At 45.6% G+C, this 24,855-nt stretch overlaps 1 pseudogene across 1 annotated transcript; it reads left to right on the top strand.

Moving 5' to 3' along the window:
• The first annotated feature begins 15,140 nt into the window (after positions 1–15,140).
• LOC308426777 (U1 small nuclear ribonucleoprotein C-like) lies at positions 15,141–15,616 on the top strand (annotated as a pseudogene). Its single transcript has one exon. The product of its transcript is annotated as a U1 small nuclear ribonucleoprotein C-like (transcript).
• Positions 15,617–24,855: the final 9,239 nt, after the last annotated feature.

Here is a 24,855-nt window from a genome sequence, read left to right as displayed (position 1 = left end):
TCGGTTATGAATGTCAGTGACACAGATGTGAAACTCAGCCACACACACAGACAGATCCAAGCCACAAAACGCACTCATGGATATAATTAGATTTTTTTTCTCAGTTGGTAAAGATTTTAAATACAGACAAGAACAGAGAATAATCTAATAAATGCCTGTGCCCTCCACCCTTAGTGTTATCACATTACAATGTTTCCTTTTGATTAAAGACAAACATCTAATAGGATGTAAAGTGAAATCTCTTGTGCACGCCCACCTCCCTAGAGAAACCCACAAGAATTTGGTATCTACCCTTCTTTTCCTACATCTACTATATGTAATGTATCATAATGCCTGTCTTGCATGGCTTTAAGATGCACATAATAGAATCGTATTTTATTTTCTACAACAGGCTTTTAATGCAATAATGTGTCCTTGAGAGCTATTTTTGATGATGTATGTAGACACAGATATATACAGTTGATTCATATTAACTGTTATGTAGCAGTTTATCACATGAATATTTATAAATTTGTCTATGCAAAGCTCGTCTGTAGACAGTTAAGGTTTTTACAAATTTTCCTCTGTGACAGACAATGCAGCAAAAAGCAGATATTCTTGTATGTATTTTCTGAGCACTTGTGTAGGAGTTTCCTTTCTACATTTCCAGAAGCAGAGCTACTGGGTCTTTTATGCTCTGCAGACTAGCCTGGCCTTGTCCTGATTAGCAGCAGGGCTTCAAGATCAGAAGCCTACAGAGCTTCTGGTGGCTCAGGCACACACTGGCCGAGCAGTGGCCTCTGCCTCCTTCTGGTGGCCAGACCAAATCTTGAGGCCGGCTTAGACTCAAGGAATAGCATGGTAGAGAGCTGGCTCAGCGGTTAAGAGCACTGACTGCTCTTCCAGAGGTCCTGAGTTCAAATCCCAGCAACCACATGGTGGCTCACAACCATCCATAACTCCAGTTCTCTCCAGTTCTAGGGGATCTTTCGATCTCTGTGGGCACTGGACACACATGTTGCACACACACACACACACCAGTAAAATGCTCATACACACAAAGTAGCAAATACACATAAAGTAAAACAAATAGTTTAAAAGAAAGTGCTTGTTGCTTTTTCAGAAGACCCAAGTTCTGTTCCCAGTACCAATGTGTACTGCTCCCAGCTCCAGGGCATCTGTTGCCCTCTTCTGACCTCACACCTTCCCACATGTGCATACCATACCTTCCTGTCACCCTCCCCAGCCATGCAGCATAGTTTAAAATAGCAGAGTGGCTTACTCCTTTAACCTCAGCACTTGGGAGTAGAGGTAGGCAGTCCTCTGTGAGTTGGAGGCCAGCCTGGTCTACATAGAAAGTTCCAGGACACCAGGGGCTACATGGAGAAACCCATAATTCTGGCCTCAACTTAAATGTTAAATTCACTTTGGGGCACTGAAAATAAGTTTGGGGGGATAATTGGATCTCTTTGCCCCTCTTCCCCCTATGGCCCAGTGAAATACATCCTCTCCCCCCCCCCCCCCCCAGCAATGCTTCACTATTAATGTGATATTGTAACTGTTTTACTGACGAAGAGTTGTGAACCCTGGTTTGCTAGGACATGGGCTGTGATGTTCTGAAGTCTGCCGTCACAATACCGTTGCTCCTGTTTCTTTCTTTCTTTTTGCCCCAGAATTGTCCACTTAGAACCTTAAAGATTGAGGAACAGCTTTGTTCTCCCATGTAGGACCTAGACAACAAGAGGCAAGAACAGTTCCAAGCCAGGTTAAGAAGTCATAGGGCAGTCAAACAGAGACATCATTCTTTATAGACAGAGGAGGAAGTAGCAGAGGTTGGGGCCAGGGGTCACCCTACAGGGTCTGGGTTTGACTGACAGATCCAGCTGTGAGAGGACAAACAGACCAAGGCTGTTAAAAAAAAAAAAAAAGAAAAAAGAAAAAAGAAAGAAAAGCCCTGGGCTGGAAAGATGGCTCAGTAGTTAAGAGAACTTGCTGCTCTTCCAGAGGTCCTGAGTTCAATTCCCAGTAATCACATGGTGGCTCACGACCATCTGTAATGGGATCTAATGCCTTCTTCTGGTGTGTCTGAGGACAGCTACAGTGTACTTATATATAATAAATAAATCTTTTAAAAAAAAAAGAAAGAAAGAAAGAAAGAAAAGAAAAGAAAAGCCCTCTCAAAACAGCCTTTTAAGGCTGTGCAGCTATTTTGTACAGAAAAGGGCAAATTGCTTGTTCAGCAGAATGGCTGGACAGTCCTCAGATCAGAGTTTGAGAAAGGATCAGAGAATTGGTTCTACCAAAACACACTGGAAAAACAAGGCTTTTAACTCCACATGGAGTCTGTCAGAGGGTCAAACTGTTAGGGGAAAAACAAAAAGGTGATTTCAGGAGGAGCCAGTGAGGGACTTAACTGTCAACTTGACACAGCCTGGAGTCATCTGAGAGGGGGCAGTCCACTGAAGAATGGCCTAGATCAGATTAACCTATGGGCATGTCTGAAGGGAAACCATCTTGACTGTTAGTTGATGGAGTAGGGCCCAGCCCGCTGGGCAGGTGGGGCTGGACTTAGCTATACACGGAAGCTGGCTAAACCTGAGGCTGGAAGTGAGCCAATGAGCAACATTCCTCCAGGGTTTCTTTCTCCACAGACTTGGGTTTTTGTTCTGACTATCCTTTACAGTGACCAGACTGTGATCTATCACAGCGACAGAAGGAATCTAGAACAGTGGTGTGGGGTGACCAAGAGAACTCAAATCCCTGGGCCAGGAACAAAGTGGAAACTCCAGTCTGGAGTACTTGAGTGATAAGATCCTACCTACCTGTTTAGCTCTGGAGAGCTGCTCTCAGCCTCTCCACCAGGTAGCACTGTGCCCAGGGGCTTACCTTTATGGGAGAGGTCACTAGGATTCTTGCTCTCTGACTTTCTGTTTCCCTGAGGAAGACGTGTGGGGTCTAAGAAGGAGAGAAATGGAGAAATGAGGTTTATTTCCCCAGCTCACTGTCTTCTGGAGTCACACCTGGAAGAGGCTCTTCTTCCTAGTCAGCTACTTTCATAGTCCCATAAGCATTCTTTTTTCTTGGCCCTTCAGGCCTGGACTCTTCCTCTTTCCCTGAGAATGTTGCAACCTCTTGGATGACTTCACAGAACTTATGGATTTCCTAAGACTTTCCTATACCTTAATATGTGCCTTGATCGCTCCATTCCAGCATCATCTACTTCCTGATAAGACCCAGTAGCAACCATACAAACCAGTGTCTTTAAAAGGGCACCTGTGAATTTTCAGGGATTATTGTTTCTCCTTGATACACAGGTTCAGAATCTCATCTTCTTGTCTGGAGATGTTCCTCCCAATATGAGTCTTGGTGGGAAGTAGAGCTTCCATGTAGAATGTGTATGTGCTAGCCTCCCTTGCAGCTAGGGTTTGGATATATGACCCAAGCTCTGTCAACCAGAGGCACAAAGACACAGTAATGTTGAGGAGGTGGTCCCTGTCTCTAGGGACAACCCAGGCATTAGGAACAGTGACTGTGCCTCAACTTCAGCTCTGAGGAACCCTTACAAGGGGCTGATGAGGATTCCAACATCCTGGGTCATGGGACACCAGAATATTGTCAGATTGGCCCCGTCTTCCTGCCATCAGTGTCCAGACCAAGCTCCTTTGCCTCCTAGCAGGTCCAAATTTCTCTGGTTTCCTATTCTGTTTAGATTCAAGTCAGCTTATTACTGCATTTATGAACCCTGGCTAGAGGAGGTTTCCTATCCCAGATATGAACTATAGTCAGGCCTTACCCCTGCCTCCCTCTCTGGTGCCTTCCTCAGTCTTTCCTCTGTACCTGCCTCCTTTATGTAGCTGTCGTGTTATTTTCTGGCGGTACATTAGGGACAGGGCATAATGTTTTGACACAGGGTCTCATTTATTCCAGACTAAATGCCCTTGAGTTCCTCATCTACCATGTCTGCTCCACCTGAAGTTTTGTCTTTATTTATAGGGAGGCTACACTCTGTGAATTGGGAGGCATCCACTTTAATGGATCTAAATCCCACATGAAAAGCTTCCTAACTGTGAGGTTGGAGTCAAGTTACTGCGCCTCAGTGAACTCTCATCTCCTTATCTGTCCAGTGGGAAAGATCTTGTTTTGAGGACTGGGTAAGGGAACGTGTGTGTGGAGCCCTCACTAAGCAGCCTAGCTCCTGGTAACCATCAATAAAAGCTGCTGTTATCTTTATATGAAACATTATCATCACCATCATCATGATTCAAAGGCCTTGAGGAACCTACTAAGAACAGGCACCATCAGCTCAAATACCGGCAGGAGTCAGGCAGGCATCGGGGACAAGTGCTGGGAGCCTTTTATACAAACACATTGGCGCAAGGTAGGAGCTAGAGAGCATGTGAGAGCCAAGGCTGTCTCATGGGGGAAGCTACTGCTCAGCCATAGCCATTTACTGCCAAGTGGACTGTGAGCCCAGTGATGCCAGGCCCCGCATTATCTCAAGCAAAGTCAGAAATCTAGACCATTATAGAAAGCTTTATGAAAAGCTACGCATTCACTGTACCAAGGTCAGAACAGGCTGCAGAAGCCAGTTGGCATTTCTTCATTTTTAAAAAGATTTATTTATTATATATGAGTACACTGTAGCTGTCTCCAGATACACCAAGAGGGTGTCAGAACCCGTTACAGATGGTTGTGAGCCACTATGTGGTGGCTGGGATTTGAACTCAGGACCTCTGGAAGAGCAGTCAGCGCTCTTACCCACTGAGCCATCTCTCTAAACCTAGTTTGTGTTTCTTCATGTGGGTCTCTAGGTCCACTTTAAGTTGTTAGGCAATAACCTGATTAGGTTGGGTTCATTTCATCAGCACAGACAAGCCAAGGCCCCTGCCAGCATAGAATGTGACAGATATCCCATGACTCCGGAGTTTGGTCTCAGGTGTACCTCAGAGAAGGAAGAATTGCAGGTATGCCCCAACAGCTGCTTCTCTGTGGGTGTCAGGTACACGGGAAGCGAAGGCTTCAGGATGTCAATGTGCCCCCAGTAACTGCCATCTTAAGAGGGGTTCAGATTCACCTTCTTTCTGTGTGTCCAGAGGTATGAAGAACAGGGTTGGACACAGATTAAGTTTATCTACAGGATCTCAGGCTTTTCCTATCTTTTATTAACATGGGAGGCTTTGCCTCATTGGCTGCAGGGTTGCTGCAACTATGGCCGTCATGGTTACAGTCCAGGCAGGGAGAAAAGAATGTGATAAGAGGTGGTTCTTATACTAAAATTTCCCAGAAATCCCAGCATATTTATTTCTTTTTCCATCTCACTGGCCAGAGCTGCCTTCCACGTCAATACCGAATCGCAAAGGGAAGAAGAATGGGATATTTTTAGATCGTTACATGACAGACCCAGTGTCAGGTTTCTGTTAATTGGAAACAAAGAGAGAATGGCATCAGAGTAGGGGACCTTTAGCCTCTGAGGCCCCCTATGAATGCAGACTTCGTGTGTCTGACCCTAGCCAAGTACTGAAGACCTCAGCCTACACTGGATCGTAGCCACAGGACAAGAAGTGATTGGATCTCAGTTTGAAATCTATGGCTTGTGCAGCAGAAAGATATGGGAGTGATTCTGGAACACAGCCAAGCTGGCCTGATCCAGTGCTGGTCGCCAGCTTTGGGCCTGTCACTGTCTCTGGCCCTCCTGCTACCTGTGCTGCACCACCCAGGCCCCCAAGCAGGGTGGGGAGACCCCGTGATTAACACCACTAGCAGGTCTAGGAGGCACCCGAGAGAGACATTCTGAGAGAAATATGTCAGCGGCACAGCTGGTTTATAATGTGTATTAATCCCTGACATGTAATTTGAGTAATATATGTAAAGCAGAAAGTTCAGGCGCTGATTTAGGGGTCTTATTATTACCCTGTCAGCGGAATTCATGTTCTATTTGCACAGAGCTCTGGGTCCAGTGTCTCATCTGGGGTGATGCGGAGGAGGAGGTTTTCTGATGGATATCAGCTGACAGCGGGGTAGAAGTGGGTGCTGTTGGGACCACAGTTTGTCAGCCAAGTGTTTAGAGCTCCAGGCAGGGTTTCCAGGTGTCCCCTGGCCCAGGGAGCTATGGAACAAAAGCAAGTTCCTTCTCCTGGGCCTTGGAGCAGATCCATGCTCATCCCTCAAGAGGTCGGTAAGTCATGGGCTTTGGAATTCAAAGCCAGCCTAGCCACTTTATTGTGTGACTTCAGCTAAGTTTTTTTTCCCCCCCAGCTTTCAGATTCTAATTTCCATCTCTGCAAGTGAGAATCATAACAGTGTTCATCTAACCTAGGCTTAAATAAAAACAACAGGTTCTGAGCACTTACTGAGGCCAAGGTGGACTTCTGAGGTTTTGACATTGAATGAGGTTCCCATAGCAACCTGATAAAATGGATGTGTGATCGCTCTTGAAGGTACAAGAGAGGTGAAGTCACTAGTTCAAGGTCACAGAGCAAACAACTGATGGAGCTTAAAGTCATCCTCTGAAATGCTCCAATGGACTACTGTATCTCCTAACAAGGAGCCAGTAAAGGGTTATTCATTAGGCCAGCGATATCCAATGGGACTTTCTGTCATAACAGAAATATTTTGTAATTCTATGCTGTCCGATATAAGAGCCCCACTTGCCACAAGTGGCTACTGAACATTTGAATGTGGCTATCTTGGTAGAGTTTTATTTAACTGTAGTTTCTTTAGACATAGTGACTGGTAGGCATGCAGCTCGATTCCCCTATGTTCTCTGACCACAGTAGCAGGGCTTAGTTGGCCTAGACTCCCAGAGCTCCTGGTCTATATTGGCAAGGCTTCTGTAAAAAGGACTACACAGCCAGGCATGGTGGCCCACACTTGTAATCTCAGCACTTATGAGGTAGAGGCAGGAGGATTGGCACAAGTTTGATGCCAATCTGATTTATATGCTGAGGTTACATGGCAAAACTTCATCCACCCACCGCCCCCACCCCCCCAAAAAAAAGAACCCAATGGAACCAAACCAAAAGACCACCAAAAACAGGGATGGCAGTGGGGATGGCTCAACTGCTAAGGTATTGAATTGGATCGTCAGAGTCTGTGCTTAAAAAAAAAAAAAAAAAAAAAAAAAAAAAAAAAAAAAAAAAAAAAAAAAAAACCCTAGTGCTGGGAAAGGAAGTGAGGACAGATCGGTTTCGGGGACCCTTCAGAGGTCCCACTTAAAAAAGCCCGAGTAGTCTGCTGTCTTGTCTGCCCTGTAAGGAAGCGCCTCCTCCAGGCGGCAGCACCAAGGTGCTGTCCTGGAAGTAGAAAACAGCCTTTCTCAGACACCCAATCTGCCAGCACCTTCGTTTCGGATTTCCTCGCCTCAGGGGCTGTGCGTCAATCGGTTTCTGCCCAGCACAAACACCCTGGGTGCTCAGGGTCCCTGGCTGGGGCTGGAGAAAAAGCTTTGTTTGCTAAAGGGCTTGCCATGCACGCATAAGGACCAGCTTCCACCCAAAAAGCTGGGCATGGTGGCATGTTTGTAACCATGGCATTGAGGAGGTGGAGACAGGAAGATTCCTGGGACTCGCTGCCTAGCCAGAGTCCCAGATCCCTGTAAAAGAGTATTTAAAAAACAAGATGGATAGACCCTGAGGAAGAATACTCAAGATTAATCTCTGGCCTCCACAAGCGTGTCTTGTGACCTGCGTGCGAACACACACACACACACACACACACACTTCCCAGGTCCTTTAGAGAGTCTGTAGCTACTGTCTCTGCCAATGAGCTTCTATGACACACACAGGCTCTCTGACCTTTAGCTCTCGGGCCTGGCAGGCTGGTTGGGAAGATGATGTTAAACAAATGACCACTCAGCTAATTACAGCTGACTGGTGATTTTTTGACTTTATGATGGGTTTGTTGGGTCACAACCCCATCATAAATGGAGTAGCATCTATATTTATAACAGTTAATTAAAGGGCCATCTGAGTGCATGCCAACTCTGCAAGTGATCAAATGGGAGTTAGAGAAAGTGGCTAGGGGAGCCTGACCCAGAGGCTGTGCCGGCCTTCGGGGGACGGATTGTTTCAGACATGCTCAGAAAAGAGAAGGGACTTGAATTTAACTGTAGCCAGCTGTGGTAGCTCATGCCTGTGAGCTCACCTACTCAGAAGGCCAAGGCAGCTGCCCAGCTTGGATAACATAAACTACTGGCTCAGGATAGTGGGGTCGAGATTGGCGAGATGGGTCACTGCTGTATCAGCCTAATAAAGCAAGGTTAGATGCTGGGTCGGTGTTAAGGCATCTGCCCAACATGTGTGAGGCCTTGGGTTCCAACCCCAGCACCACACTGACACATGCGTCCATACTCATGCAGGTGCACACACACACACACACACACACACCCCAAGGTAGAGACTATAAGTTAAGGGATCTATGGGATGAGGGGCTGGAGAAATGACTCATTGATTAAGAACATTGGCTGCTATTCCAGAGGAACCATGTCTGATTTCCAGCACCCACTTGGTGTCTCGCAACCATCTATAACTCCAATTCCAAGGGAGCTGATGGCCCCTGTGGGTACCAGGCACATACATGGTACACAAACATAGATCAGCAAAACACCCATATGCAAAAAATAATAAAATAATAATAAAATATTTTAAAGTAAGCAGGACAAACATTCTAGGGGCAAGAGCAGCTTAGGCAAAGGGCATGAAGGGACAGAGTCCTTTGGGTCCTCGCATCAAAATACACAGTGTCTGGGAGCATTGGTGAGATAGCCTTGGGTAGATGATTCCCCCATCCCACCCTCCTTGGTCTCCTACATTGTGAAATGTTTCCAACTCACACTGAGCTATGAAACTGCTATTCTGAGGTAATGTAGGTTTCTGCACAGGGGCATATGTGGGTTTTGTCTTCAAAGAGCAGCTCAGCTACATTGATGAGTATGTGATTGGACTGTTTTCTTGCCAGGGGACTATGACACAGCTTTAGAGTCTAACTCTACTATTGGGCCATCCAACCCATTCTCTACCCAGAAACTACAGGGGTCTTAAAAGTTAAACATTCTAGGGAGTTCCTCTCTCCCACCCTCTCCATTTTTTATTGTTGTGTTTTTCTTTTTTTTAAGATAGGGTCTCCTGTAGCCTAGGCTAGCCTAGAACACACACTGTAGTTGAGATGATCTTTTTAGTTCCTCACGGTGCTGGGAATCCAGATCAGGGCTTTGCACAGGCTGGCAAGCACTGTACTGAGTTACAGCCCCAGCCCCTTCTCAGGGAACCGCTTGCTTGCTTGCTTGATTGATTGTGGTTGGTGGTTTAAACATGCCTGGTCCATGGGAAGTGTGGCCTTATTGGAGGAGGTATGGCCTTGCTAGAGGAGGTGTGTTACTGTGGAGCCCAGTGTGAAATCAGACCCTCCTCCTGGCTGCTTGCAGAGGAGTCTCTTCCTGGTTGCCTACAGATCACGATGTAGAACTCTCAGCTCCTTGTCCAACACCATGTCTGCCTGCAGGCTGCCCTGCTTCCTGCCATGATGATAAGGATTGAACCCCTGAAACTGAAAGCCAGCCCCAATTAACTGTCCTTTAAATAAGTTGAGTTTGCCATGTTGTCTCTTCACAGTAACAAGACAATTTTGTTGTTGTTGTTTTAAAAACAGGGTTTCACTATGTAGCTTTGGCTGTCCTGAAACTTACTATGTAGATCAGGTTGGTCTTGAATTCCCGCCTCTGCCTCCACATTTGTATTAAAGACATTCACCATTATGCCCAGCAAAGGATCACTTTAATTAGTTTTTTGTATTCTCTTCTAGACTTTTTTGTGCATTCCTTGTATAGAAATACCCCACATTCTTGCAAAAATGTCCTTCCTCTCGCCTCCTTTTGTTGGCTCTCTGTGTGTGTATGTATGTGTGTGTGTGTGTGTGTGTGTGTGTGTGTGTGTGTGTAGGTACTGAAAATTGTACTCAGGGGCTTACACTAGTCATGTGCTCTATCACTAAAGTGTGCCCCAGCCTTCAGAAAGATCTTGTGTTTTGCCATTTTATGCCCAGAGTCCTCTCCTTCTCTTTCTCCTTCTTCCCTTTTGATGACCTGCCTGGAAGCTACTAATCTGTTCTATATTTCTTTCTTTCTTTCTTTTTTGTTTGTTTGTTTGAGTTTTTGTTATTGTTTATTTGTTTTGAGACAGGGTTTCTCCTTGTAGTCCTGGCTGTCCTAGAACTGGCTCCATAGACCAGGCTGGCCTTGAACTCAGAGATCTGACTGCCTCTGCCTCCCAAGTGCTGGGACTAAAGGCACGGACCACCACTGCTCAGCTTTATTCTCTTCCCACCCTTGGTTTTTAAAGACAGGGTCTCGATATAACACTGGCTAACCTCTTACCCACTGTGCAGCCCAAGCTGATCTCAGACTTGTGAGCCTTCTGCCTCTGCCAAGTGCTAGAATGACAGGTGTGTGCCACCCACACCCAGATCTCTTCTCCAGCCCTGTAATTTTGTCATGTGAACAACATTTTACAGATGGGTTGACACAGCAGCACATAACCCTCTGGGATTGACTTTTCCCCTTTTCATTTATATTTATTACTTATGTATGTGGGAGTAGGATATGTGTGTGTGTGTGTGTGTTCACCCTTGTTCATGAACACACTCAGTGAACAAAGAAACACACTTGTAATAACCTTTGAACTGTTGTTAACAAAACTGCCTGAGTACTGTGTCCAGGTTCTTATACGGATATAGGCATTCATTTCTCTAAGACAAATGCTCACGGATGCAATGGCTGGGTTGTACAGAGTCGCATATTTAGTAGTAATAAAATACACATAGCAAAATTTACCCCTCCAAGCATTTTTAAATGTAGAGTCAATGGTATTTAGCACACTGACCTTTTTATACAGCCATCATCATCATCATCGGTCGCCAGAACATTTTTTATTTTGCAAAACTGAAACCCTGTGCCCATTATTATACAGTAACACCCCCTTTCTCTGTTTCCCATACCCCCACAATCACCTACATATATGCACATCTATGTATCATATACATATAAACAATATGTACATATTCATGAAACTCCCAAGCTTTTCCAGGATGACCTCACCATTTAACCTTCTCAGCACTGATGCTGGAGTGGCCTCTCCATCAACATTTGATGGCTTTTTGTTGTAGAAATTCTGAGGGTGTGGCAACATCTCTCTAAGGCTTTGCAGCCCCCTGATGATACGGTTCTGAACTTTGCAGTGCGCACATACTTTCTGTGCGCCTCCTCTGCTCAAAGGTCAGTTTGTTGCTTACTCTCGAGTCCTGAATGTGTTGTTTATTTTTTACTGTTGAGTTCCGAGAGCTGTTGACACTTCTAGATTCTGGTTCTCCAGATATGCAAGTTGTAAACATCTCACTTGACAGGGACTTTCACAGAGGAAATGTTATTATTGTTATTATATTAATGTGTGCGTATGTGTGATGTAGGTGTGATGTGAGTGTGGGTGTGTGTTGGCCATAGCATGTGTGTAGAGGTCACAGGATAGTTTTGCATAATTAGTTTTCTCCTCCCACCTTTATGTGAGTCCCAGGAATCAAACTCAGGTCACCAGGCTCGCACAGCAAGCCCCTTTAGCCGCAAAGTCATCTTGCTGTCTAATGTAGCAGTTTTACCTTTTATTGACCGTACTTCTGCCGGTCAGGACTTAGAAATACTTGGCAATCTGTTTTTGAGTTAATCTTTTTATAATGTGTGAGGTTTGAGTTAGTTATTTTCCTTCCTCTCGATTCTCTTCCCATCTTCTTTTTCCCTAGCACACGCTCTTCTTTATTTTCCCTGTGGATAGTCGGCCATTGCTGCTCCAGCACCATTTGTTTAGAAGACTGTTCTTCAAAAGCAGGCCTGGTGGCACGCGCATGAAGTGCCAGCACGTGGGAGGTGCAGGCAGGAGGGCCAGAAGCTGAAGGACATCCTCAACTTCTGTCTTTAAAAAAAGGAGCTGTGGGGCCATCCTCCTTCCACCGAATTATTTTACACCTTTTCCAAGAAAACCAGCAAGGTATATTGTGATAGTTTATCTTTGGCTCTTCATTCTGAGTCACTATCTCTGTGCCAAGTCTTTATCCTGAGATTACCATATCATTGTAATAGGCTTTAGCATGTAGAGTAAGCGCCCCCCCTGCCCCCGTTTTTCCTGCTTCTCAGTTTTGATTTAGATCTCTTTCACTTGTCTATGTTAAAAAAAAAAAAAAAGCCTTGCTAGGAATATGACAGTACTTGCATAAAAGCTATAGATTTGAGAGGATTAACATTTTCGCTATATCAAGTCTTCCATGATATGACTACTGGGAGATATAGCTTAGTGACACAACGGTTGACCAGGCTGGATGAGGTCCTGGGTTCGATCCCTGGCAGTAGAACAGAAATCCTGCAACCATCAAGTTGAGGTGCTTTGGTATGTATGGTGTATGGGCCGGAGAGATGGCTCAGTGGGTAGACCGACAACCTCAGTTCCATCCCTGGACCCACGGGGGAGGGGGGAGAATGAACTCTTGCAGGCTCTCCTCTAACCTCCACTCAGAGGTGGTACTCGTGCATTCACACATGTGTGCATTCACATACACACATATTTACACACTAAACAAACATGAAATATAACAAAAGATAAGCATTAAAAAAAAGAGTATAAGATGACATCCGGACAGCTTGTAATGCCAGAACTTGGGAGACTGAGGCTGGAGCATTGCCATAAATTCAAGGCTAACACTGGCCATGTAGTAAGTTATGGTCAGCCAGGCTTAAGTAGCAAGATCCTGCCTCAACAAACAAGCAAAGAAAACAAACAAAAGCACCCAGTGAGGCCAAACACATTGCACACATGAGATTCCAGCTGTGACCACAGGTGTAGGTCCTAAAGATTTATTTATTTATTATATGTAAGTACACCATAGCTTCGTGAGACACACCAGAAGAGGGTAACAGATCTCATTACAGATGGTTGTGAGTGGTTGCTAGGAATTGAACTCAGGACCTCTGGAAGAGCAGTGAGCCATCTCTACAGCCCTTATTTTATTTTTCTAAGTGCTGAGGATTAGACCCCAGGCCTTATGCATTCTAGATAAGTGTTCTAACACAGTTATACCCCTACTCCCACATTGCAGTTTTAAAGTCACAGAAGTGTATAATACCTCAACTGTTTGCCATGATGCTCAAAGTACTATTTAATCAGCATATATATGGGAGAAAAAGCAGAAGGATCAAGAAATAAGAGTAAGAAGGTTTTGTTTGTTTTGTTTTGTTTTTTACAGCTTCATGTCAGACTGTATCTTAAGTATAGAAATCTCTTGGTTTTGGTGTGTGTGTGTGTGTGTGTGTGAGAGAGAGAGAGAGAGAGAGAGAGAGAGAGAGAGAGAGAGAGAGAGAATTCATGTGACATGTTTAAAATCACATACAGCCTTGGATCTAGTTTTTACAGTCGAGAATTTAAGTTTTCCTGCCTCTGGTTGCCTTCGTGTTTCCCCAGGAACCTCTTTTCTCTGAAGACATTTGCAAACTTCATTCCTGGATGATGGTCAAGACAGTTGACATCTGTGGAGGTGAACCTCAGATTTCGTCCCACAGGCTGGTTTATCAGAGAGACTTTTATGGATACTGCCAAAGTAGCCTCCTTGCCCAGTCACAAGGAAGTGCATTCTTCATAGAAAAGATGGAGGCGGAACCATTGGTTCACTCAGGTTCTCCCTGCACTGGTGGCCTGTGCTCAGGGGAACAGGGGAAGAGAACTGAGTCTGGGGAAATGACTTCTTTCATTTTAGCACTATCAAGCCTACATGACGACAGGAAACACATGTGTTGCTTGCCTGAGAAATGGCCTTGAAAAAGACAGTCATAGCCTGACATTCTTGATTCATCCAGTAAGGACATGGGGGATGCTCACAGTCCGTGTGCACCCGCTGCACAAGTCCCTCAACCAGGTTCAGCCTAGGGGGCCTGTGAGCTCCCAGACTGAAACTGCATTGTTTTCTTCTCTGAAAGCAACTGGTTAGGCTGGGGCATTACTGGATTCATCTTGACTTAATTTTAATTGATAATAGCAAAAGCCGAGGGCTAGAGACAGTGGTTAAGAGCACTGGCTGCTCTTCCAGAGGACCCAAATTCAATTCTCAGCATAAAACTTGTAACTCTAGCTCTAAGGCATCTGATGCCTCTTCCGGGTTCTGCAGGCACCAGGCATGCAAATGGAGCACAGACACGCAAGCAGCCAAAACACCTATCTATAAAAATTCAATTTAGAAAGGTGGGCAAATGCTTTACTTCAATACTTTAAATTATTTATTTATTTAGTTTGAGACGGGGTCTGTAGCCCAGGCTGCCCTGGGTTCATTATATAGTCTAGGCTGACTTTGGTGGTCACTGAGACAGGGTCTGTAGCCCAGGCTGCCCTGGGGTTCACTATATAGTCTAGGCTGACTTTGGTGGTCAATGAGACAGGGTCTGTAGCCCAGGCTGCCCTGGGGTTCACTATATAGTCTAGGCTGACTTTGGTGGTCACTGAGACAGGATCTGTAGCCCAGGCTGCCCTGGGGTTCACTATATAGTCTAGGCTGACTTTGGTGGTCACTGAGACAGGGTCTGTAGCCCAGGCTGCCCTGGGGTTCACTATATAGTCTAGGCTGACTTTGGTGGTCACTGAGACAGGGTCTGTAGCCCAGGCTGCCCTGGGGTTCACTATATGGTCTAGGCTGACTTTGGTGGTCAGTCTGTCTCCATGAGGCACCAAGTTCAGCTTCAGTGATTTTTAACATTTTTAGCAAAATAATCACATTTTTCTGGGCCTTTCCAATTTTGGTGCTCAAAGGAAACCATATAGATGGCTTGTGTCAATGAGTTATTGCTAAAGTAATTTCACCGAACAATTAAAACAAACTCCCTCAGGTCTTGAAAGGTGGTTCAGCAATAAGAGAGAGCATTGGCTGCTTTTGCAGAGGACCCAGGATTCCACAGCAGCTAAAAATGGTTCTGTAACACATTTTAAGGGGCATCCAAGCCCCCTTATGGCCCTTGTGGGAACCACACACATATGGTGAACAGACAAACACAGACAAAACACTTCACACTTAAAAAAACAAAAACAAACAAACAAACAAACAAAACCATGGGGTCCTGGGTAGCCAATGGCCTGTGGAGCAACATGCCTAAGTTTTATTGTGACCCCTGTGATCCGTATCTTACCCACGATTCTCCGTCTGTGAGGAAGCCGCGCTGCAGTGGTCGGAAACAAGAGAGAATGTGAAAGACTATTGCCAGAAATGGATGGAGGAGCAGGCCCAGGGCCTGATTACAAAACAACGGCTGCGTTCAACAAGGAAAGATCCCTCCAGCTCCACTCTCTGTTTCTCTGCCTGCAGGGGCCATGATCCACCTCCCCCCAGTCTCCCGGGTCCTCCTCGGCCTGGCATGATGCCTGCACCCCGCATGGGAGGCCCTCCCACGATGCCAGTGATGGGCGCTCCTCCTCCTGGGATGATGCCTGTGGGACCAGCCCCTGGGATGAGACCACCCATGGGAGGCCACATGCCCATGATGCCCGGGCCTCCAATGATGAGACCTCCCGGCCGCCCTATGATGGTGCCCACACGGCCTGGCATGACCCGGCCAGACGGATAAGAGAAGAGGCGCTCACTCTTTATCGAGTTGTTGTTCTCGTTGCTTCACCAGAAGATCTTGGTGCTGAGCCTGAGTGTTCACTAGATGCAGGACAAGGAACTTGCTTCCTCACAAAGAGAATGCTTCTGGAGAGAGAAGTGATGTGATACAAAAAAGTGTGGTTTTCACTCACATTGTGAAATGTGAGAAGAAAATCGTCAGCTCTTTTAGTTATCAAAACAAAACTCATACTGCAACTGGCATATGACAAAATTGCTGTAGGGTTTGGGTCTTCTGGTCAGCAGACTGGCTCTGCTTTCTGTATCTCCCAGGCCCCTCCTGGAATCACAGGTTACACTGAGCTTATTTAAAGATCGGAGGTGATGGAATTGCAGAAGAATGTTGCCCTGCCGTGCCAGCATTTTTAGATCCTTTGTCCATATCTGGTGATATTCTACCAGCCAAAGCAAGTCTCATGGCCAAGCTCAGGATCCAGACGAGGAAGTTATGTGCCACCTACCGAGGCGCAGGGAAGGGAGGCCATGTTCCAGGCACCAGCACAATCCACCACCTATCACACGGGACCTCAAGTCGTCTGTATAAATCTTCCCTATGTTCCCTCCTAGTCTAAATGACCACGATACAATCAACCCTCAAAATAATGAATATTCACAATAGTTTCCCCCTGAATAGGGCTTTAGAAAAATTCACGCTCATTTTTCTAATTAACCAGCATCGCTTCCCAATAACTAAGAAATTAGACATTGCAACGTTGACTCAGAGTTTGGGCCTCTCGGCTTCTTCCTCTGACCAGCAGGCTGGGGTTGGCTCTGAGAGGACTCAGCAATAGCCCAATGCTTCTGTTCAGGCTTTTCATGCACACAAGATCTTCTGTTGGAGAGGAATTGTGCATTGTGCGAGTCCTCATGAAGAAGGGTTTTGTTCTAGTTTTTATGGTTATAGAAGGTTACAATACATAATAAATTCATTTAGAAGTGATCCAAAAAGGAGAGAGAGTATAAGAGTCAGAACAATACCCAAGACCCTTTTGGTTGAAGAGAACAGGTTTAGGGAAAAACAGGGGAGTTATACAATAAGGCAGATGACCTGAGAAATTCCTTACACTAATACCTTTCCTTAAAGGTGTTTTCCTTTATCACTGGAGTGTGTGTGTTTGTGGTGGGGCATTATATGTGTTCAGAAAAGGTCCATAAAGGATTTTAAGTACTTGGAGACCACCTATTGGCCGCCATCACTAAGAAAGATGCTTCTCTCTAGTCCCACCCATACAAGTGAACAGGTGACCAACTGTTGCTTCAGAGGCCTTCTGGAGACTTCTCTCCCATTTTGGGAAGTCCATGTATCGGTCAAGGGTTCTTTATGGGGATAAACCCAATTGCTATTAGTTTGAGCAAGATGTGTGCATATTGATCTATATGAGCAAGGCAGAGCAGATCTGAGGGGTATGATGATTCAGAAATCCAAACTCCTTCAGGTTCTTCTCTTCTCCACAGGGAGAGGAATATGAACAATGGAGACTCCAGAGCTACAGCCTAGTAATTTCTGGAGGACAGAGAACTTACCACTTTAGTTTTCACCTTGTGTAGAAAGGAGTCGCCATTAACTGGCCTGATTTGAATCCCTTGCTTATGGGTTGGACCAGTCATTAGCAGAATACAGGTGAGGGACATTGGGAAAATTACAGGAAACCACAAGACGCTGTACTCTTATGCAGACTGAACATGTGGTGGATGAAAAACTGTCTTAGTTACTTTTCTTTTCTTTTTGAATTTTTGAGACTGGGTTTCTCTACATAGTCCTGGATGTCCTAGAACTCACTATGCAGACCAGGCTAGCCTTGAACTCACAAAGGTTCACCTGCTTCTACCTCCAGAGTGCTAGGACAGCAGGTGGGAGATGAGGTGGGTGGAGCCACAGCTGGAAGCTCTCATCTCTAACCATAGCAGGAAGCAGAGCAAACTCATAATGGTGCAAGTCTTTAAGCTCTCAAAACCCAGTCCAGTGACACACATCTGCTATCAAGGCCATATCTCCTAAGCTTCCCAATCATGACCACCAAGTGGGGACCAGATATTTAAATATGAGAGCTGGCTGGGCCATGTTCATTCAGACCACACAGAGATCCGTGTCCAGTCTGCACCTTAGGAGGCTGATATGTCTATTGTGTTGGAGGAGGTGAGGCAGATCCAGAAGTTCTACCTACACTGCTGTGACCCTTCTGTAAAATAGCCCTGTTCAAGGAGACAGCCCATCTCATGCTGTCTTTGGTGGCCCTTCAGATTTGGTCCTTGTAGAGCTGTGAGTAGGATTTAACCCTAAATATTGTTAGGATAGCTAGACTTGGATGGCAAACCAGGTGGCAGTTTCCTGGCTCTCTGAGGTAGTGCTTTTGGAAATATGGGCACACACTGACCTTGAACTCTGGGAGAATGGATTCCTTGCCAGCTTCTCAGTGTCTCTGTTTGTGACTTGGCAAACTTTGCCCTGGGTGTGAGGGTTGGGCCACACCAGCCCTGAATGCTAATTCTAGATTTATTTTCCTGGCTCGGTCACACCACTGATCAAATCTCCTGTCATCTTCCGGATCCCTTTTCAAGGCACCCAGTCATATCTCTACTCATTCAGAAGCCTTAAGGAGCAGTGTGGAATTTCCTTAAGATTGGCCAAAGGTGTCAATATTGCCAAGTAGCTAAACTTGAGAAGCCGAGGCAGAGGGATCACTTGAGCCAAGTTATAGGCCAACTGGATAACATAGGGAACTTTCCCTGAAAAAATAATCAACCAAAACATCGGCCCATAGCAATAACAACTAAATAAATTAAAAAGAGATTGGCCCATAACTACACTTGTATATTTTAAAATAAGCTAAAAACATTAAGGTATATATGTATCACGTGCTTGATGAATCAGAATTTGAAGTGATTTGCTGAATGACAGACAATATCTGCCTTGATTCTATCATATCCCTATTGTCTATCAGCCCTCCATAGGATATATAATGGACCTGGTATTTTAAGACACTGGATGATGTCTAAGGGTTACTTGGGATGTATACCTTAGGACAAGAACTGGAGATAAATGTAAGGTATGGGAGTGCATGCTCATAGTCTCTGTACTTGGGATGCTGAGGGGGGAAGACTGCTTAAGACTAGAAGTTCAAAGCTAACCTAGGCAACACATGGAGACCCTATAAAAGCAAGCAAACAAACAAAACAAAATCAAAAAGCTCCATACTGAAAACAAGTTTTTTATTTGCTGGGATGGATCTGAAGAAACCAGTTTAGTAAGGACTGGGGCAGAAAGGAAAGCCTGCCAATAAATGGCTATTTTCCACCAAAGGCAACTAGGTCCAGTTCTGCTGCAGGGCCTCTGAGAGACAGTAAAAAACATGCCCTAGAGTTATCCCTCGAACTAAGGAAGGATTTGTAGGTTACCTCACTCACCACCTGTCACTGGATGGTGGATATCTCTGTGGGCATCACATCTCCAATCTGTTCCCATTCTCTGAGTATATACCAAGCTTGCTCTTATGGTCAGGAAAATCCCTCAGCAGGGTCCTACTGCAGTAATCATCTCTGAAGTGATCAGTCCATGCCACGTGAATTCCATTCCTCTAAACCATGTATTATGGGCTCTTGCGACTCCACTGAACCAATGGGGAGGGGAAGGTGACTCACATTCAGAAATCCATATATCATCCATTGTCTTTCGGGATAGCATAAGAAATTCACAAGGAGACTGGCTGACACCCAGACACCAACTTGAGTAGAGGTAGGGCTAGGGTGCACATAGAGACTTTTGGACTCAGAAGTGATGGAGGGCTGGTGAGATGGCTCAGTGGGAACAGGCACTTGCTGCTAAGCAAGGCGACCTGAGTTCTATTGCTGGGATCCCCGTGGTAGAGGGACTGAACTGACTCCAGCAGGTTGCCCTCTGATCTCCATATACCTGCCATGAGCCACCAAAAGCATGTGTTCAAGCACACATACAAACAAATCTACTGGAGTCTTTAGTCTCGTCACTGGGGAGACAGAGTAGGCAGATCTTTTCAAGTTCAAGGCCATCCTAGTCTGTACAGTGAGTCTCAAGTCAGCTGGAGCTAGACTACAGAGTGAACCTCTGTTTCAAGTAGATAAGTAAATTAATAAATGTAATTTTAAAATCTTGTCAAAAGATGACAAAGTGTTTGAAGAGCTGACTTGGGGGTTAAGCGCACTGATTGCTTTTCCAAGGGACCCGGACCCAGCACCCACATGGTAGCTCACAACCATGTGTAACTTCATCTAGTTGTGTCTTCTTGTGACCCCACTGGTGCCAGGTATGCACGTGCGCGCGCACACACACACACACACACACACAGACACACACACACACAGACACACACACCTGCTCTCCTCAGACTGTTGAATTTTAGGCTGTTTGTAAGTTGATGACTACACCTCTCTAACACTCAGCTTCCTCATCGAACTGGGTGTAAAAACAACCACCATGGGCTGCTGTGAGGATTCAGCAGAATAACATGCGAGAAGCATTTAGAACTGTGTCCGCTCTGAGTAAATGATTGTTGTTAAGACAACCTATGTCAGTGAAACTTTCAACTCACCCTGGAGAGCAGTCTGACTTCCCTCAATCCTAAACTGAGGGTGATAATCTGCCTGGCATAGGTGGCTGTGATTATAAAGGTAACGCTGGTAAGACAACACTAGCTCATGTTTACTGAACATGAGAACGAACTCCTTATTATGCTGTGTGAGTCAGAAATGTGCTTGGGAGAAAGAAGCGAGATTCAAAACAGCAGCACAACCATAGGCCATTTATCTCACGGAACAAGAATTCTAGAGAATCTCAGCCCTACGTTTCTTCTCTGTCAGGTTCAACAGTCAGTTCCTGTTCTCAAGGTTTCAATATGGCTGCTGTGCCTCAGGGTATCACATCCTCCGTCCAGCTGAAACCCAGAACTAGTGAGCGGAGGGTGAAGTAAAGGGAAGATAAGAGAGGTCACGCAGAAGGTTAAAGAATACCAGTTGAATCTTGCTTAAGAGCCAAAATCAAAGCCAGGCCAATGTGGTGGCACACATCTTTAATCCCAGGATTCTGGGAGGCAGATCTCTGTAAATTCCAGACCACTCCGGCCCGAGTGGTGCATTTCAGACTAGCCAATGAGATCCTGCCTCAAAAATAAAACAAGCAACCTAACCCAAACAAAACACTTTTCTGGTAACACCAAACAGTTTCCACTTGTGTATCATCAGCCGGACTTCATCTGTATGGTCAACCCTGCCTGAGAGAGAGTTTAGGGAATGGAGCCAGATTTTGGCAAGAGACAAAATTATTTGGAGGTAGTCAATTTATAATATGTGTTGCCTGTGAGTTTTCCTGCTTAATCCTACTAGATGTTATAAATGTTATAGATGAGTGAGCTGAGACCAGGAAAGAGGAGAACCAGCCCAGAGGCACAGAGTTTACAATAGAGTCGGGATTAGAACCCAGGTTTGTTTGGGTTGGGACCCTGCACCATTATATCAGACTTCAGAATGTTAATTTGTTTCTACTCCTGCCTCTCTGTCCTATGAGATTCTACCATCCAGATGGATCTGAGGCTGGGGTCCGCATCCTCTCCCTACAGTCACAGGGACAGGGTAAGTGCAGTTGAGAATCCAGTGAAGGAATGAAGGCAACCACACCCCAGAGTCTCTAGTAGGCAGGTCTATGATCTGGGTGAGGTCACACAGCTGGGACCATTCTCATGTGTGTAGGACAGGGTGGGCTGAGTGCATATTGTTTGATACGGGCATAAATTCTGACAGGACATTTTGAAATAATTGTGGTCAGCCAGGTAGTGGTGGCACCCAGGAGGCAGAGGCAAGGGAATCACCGAGTTCGAGGTCAGCTTAGTCTCATAGAGTGAGTTCCAGGACAGCCCAGGCTACACTGGAAAACCCTCTCTCTAAAAAACAAAACAAAACAAAAACAAAGAAGAAGAGAAAGGGGAAGGGGGTGGAGAAGAAGATGGTGGCTTTTGAAAATTCAGATGAATTAATAATATTTTGATGTTTGGAAATTTAATGTTGTAAACTAAAGTAAGTTTCCAGTTTCTTAAGGGAAAACAACAACAACAACCTAAGGAAAAAAAGTTAATCAGGTCACGTGGGACTCAGGTTCTATCTGGTGACCCTTTGCTGGAGCTCATTAGGGACTAAGCCTCGTTAGGGATCACGTGGTCACCATAACGCTACTCACCCCACCTATTTCCCTTGTTTCTGCCAATTGCCGGCCTGGAAGCTTCTGCGTTCACCAGACAATTGGGAAGACTGAGACTCTAACAGGAAACTGGCTTAAGTTGTTTTTGGTCATATAGCCAGCCACAGAACTTGTAACTGGAAACTAGGTCACAGTGACCCCCCCCCCCACAGTGAGCTTCCCCCACAGCTGCTCCTGAGGGTCTTCATCTGGGTGGAAGGTTCTCACATCTGAAGGAGTGGACCTAGAAGCATAGGGATTTGGAAGCTCTGCTCCTGCTTGGGCAGAGCTTCCTCACCTATGAAGTGAAGGCATTAACAACACAGTTCTTTCAAGAGTAAGAAGGTTTTGGATTTTTTTTTTCTTATTTTATTTTTTCTTTTCTCTTATTGTTTATTTTCTTTACTTACATTTCAAATGTTATCCCTTTTCCAGATTTCCCCTCCGGAAATCCCTTCTCCTATCCCTTGAATTTTTTTTTAAAACAAAACAACAAAAAATTGTTCTTGTGTATGTATATGTGCAGGTGAGACCACAGAAGCCAAAAGATGGTGTCAGATCGCCTAAAATTGGAGTTACAGACAGCTGTGATTGTCATATGGGTGCCAAGAAATGAACCTGGGTGTGTCTGCAAGAGCAGGAGGCGCTCTTAACCACTGAGCCATCTCTCCAGCTCCAAGTGAGAAGATTTTGAGAGCCCAGGGGCTAGGCAACATTACAAACCTGACTATTGTTTTGGCAGCTTATTGCTCTGTAACAAAGCATCCTTCCTGCAACTTTGTGGTTTAAAAAGCTACTTGATTCCTTTGTGCATTTTCAGTCTGGGCTGCGCTCAGCTTGGGGGGGGGGGTTATAACTAACTGACTTGGCTGATATCTCTTAGGGCTGCATTGGTCCAACATTGGGCTCGGCAGGGAAGCTGCTATGAATCTTCATGTGGCTTTAGAGACTCTTCTCTTTATGTGTTCTCTCCATATGATTCCTCCTCACCCCATTGGGGCCGCTAGACTTCTTGCTGTGTCCAGGGTTCCACATTTGATGTGCAAGCATGTGTTGTGCTGTAGCCTGTCTTATGCTCGCCGAGGTTCCATCCTCAAGACCACATAAGAATGTGAGTGCCGGCTGAAGATGCCACACAGTGGGAGACTTCCTGTCTCATTTGTGCAAGGCCCTGGGTTTGAACCTGTGCATCACCAAATGAACTGTGACACCACAGCACCGCACTGGAGGCTTACCAGACTAGTAGTCCACCAGCTCATTTCCTTGACGTTCAATGGCTAGAGGGAGTGTGCCTTCCCTCGGAGGGTGAAATTTGATCGTCTATGTCTCCCTTCTCCGAACTTTCTTCTCCAAACCAGTCCAGATTTAAAGATTTCAGCTCTGCCTGGTAAGATCAGGCTGCCAGAGAAGCAGACTAAGTTTTAACTCGTTTTTAGTCGCTTGGGTTGCCATGCCTTGTGCATGTGGAAAGGGATCCACTGTGGGCAGGACTGGGGCGGGCAGAAGACCTATATAGCTGTCATTTCCCGGACGCTCAGTCCTTTTTTGAATGCGATGCTTCAGAAATGGGTTTTCTTGTTAATACAAATGCCACAGGATGCCGTGTGCTCTTGTTTATATTCCTTCTAATGTGCTTCTGCTTGAGCAAGCAAGCCCTTAATGTCCGTTTCAATTAACGCAGCTGCCTCTGATTGGGGTGCTGCCTCTCCTGGATGCGGTGCAGGGTGAGGGAGGTCACTTGGGTGTGGGAGGCAGTGCCGCTCTTGTTAGGGGCTTACAGGCCTAGCAAGGACGGGAGGATGTAGAATGATTTACTACCTCCTTAATGAAGACCATACTTTAAAGATGCCAGCCTGTCTCCTGTTTGATATAAAATGAATATGGAGCCTACTGGTAAGGCAAAGAGGAGAGCAAAGGCTCTGAGAGCCCAGCCAGGAGGAATGAGAGATGCATGGCTTGTTTGACTTAGGAGAACTTTCCCTATAGCCCTGAGATGCCAGCAGCTAGCCCAATGGTGGAGGCTGTGTGCTGCAAGCCTGTTATCCTTGGGTGCTCTGATCCTGCCACATGTACTGCACTTTCAGCCAAGATGCTCAGAGCTAGTGGTCTCATAGCAGCACGCCTGCCTGCCTGTGGCCTGCATCAGCTCCGTGGTAAGTAGGTTGGGGTGAGAGAGAGAAGCAAGCTTTAGAGAAAAATAGTTACAACCTGCCACTTTCCTCCTCCTCCTCTTCTTTCTTCTCCTCTTCCTCTTCTTCCTTCTCCTCCTCTTCCTCCTCCTCTCCCTCCCTTCCTGCATTACAGAGGCTTTGTTTAGGAAAAGAAGATGGATTTATGCTTTCCGAGTCAAGCTTCAGGAATGATTTTTCCCTTTAGTGAGTCAGAGCTCTTGCTTTTTGTCTCGTGACAATCATGAGCTCTCACCCGAGAGCACCTTCTATGTGACAGGGGACAATAAACACATTATTTCTAGCTTTGAAAATAACTTTCTAGGTAGGTGTTCTATGTGTCCACTTTATAGAGGATTGTGAACCACAGGAGTTTGGCCCATAAGTGGCCAGATCGGGGTATAAAGAGGCTCTTTCGATCTCTGGCTCCAGTATCATCAATTATTGAACAGTAGGGAGGGCCAAGTTCCTGACTATGGCTTGCTAATGGATGCATCTAAAATGAGAAATGTCTTTAAGTTTCCGACATTCCCATGACAAGGATTCAACACAGACTAACCTGCACTGTACTGAGTCAGTGTGTGAAACCCTTGCCCTGGTCTGCAATTCTCTTGACAGGCAGCTTTCGGTCTACATGAGCTCCCTTCTGTAGATCTCATCACTGCACAGTGGGGAAGTGGGGCTAAACATTCTTAGGGTATTTGGAGTTCCAGTTCAGGTCAGTGCAATCTGACAGCATCTGTTGGGGTCATCCTGCGTGACTACGCTGAAGGACACAGAGACACAAGGGCTTGGTCCTAGGTGAGTGGGACAGATATACTCTAATAGTTG

Source organism: Micromys minutus (assembly GCF_963924665.1).
Source record: "Micromys minutus genome assembly, chromosome: 11".
NCBI classification, from domain to species: Eukaryota; Metazoa; Chordata; class Mammalia; order Rodentia; family Muridae; genus Micromys; species Micromys minutus.
The sequence above is the reverse complement of the archived record's forward strand: the minus strand, read 5'-3'. Positions and strand labels throughout refer to the sequence as shown.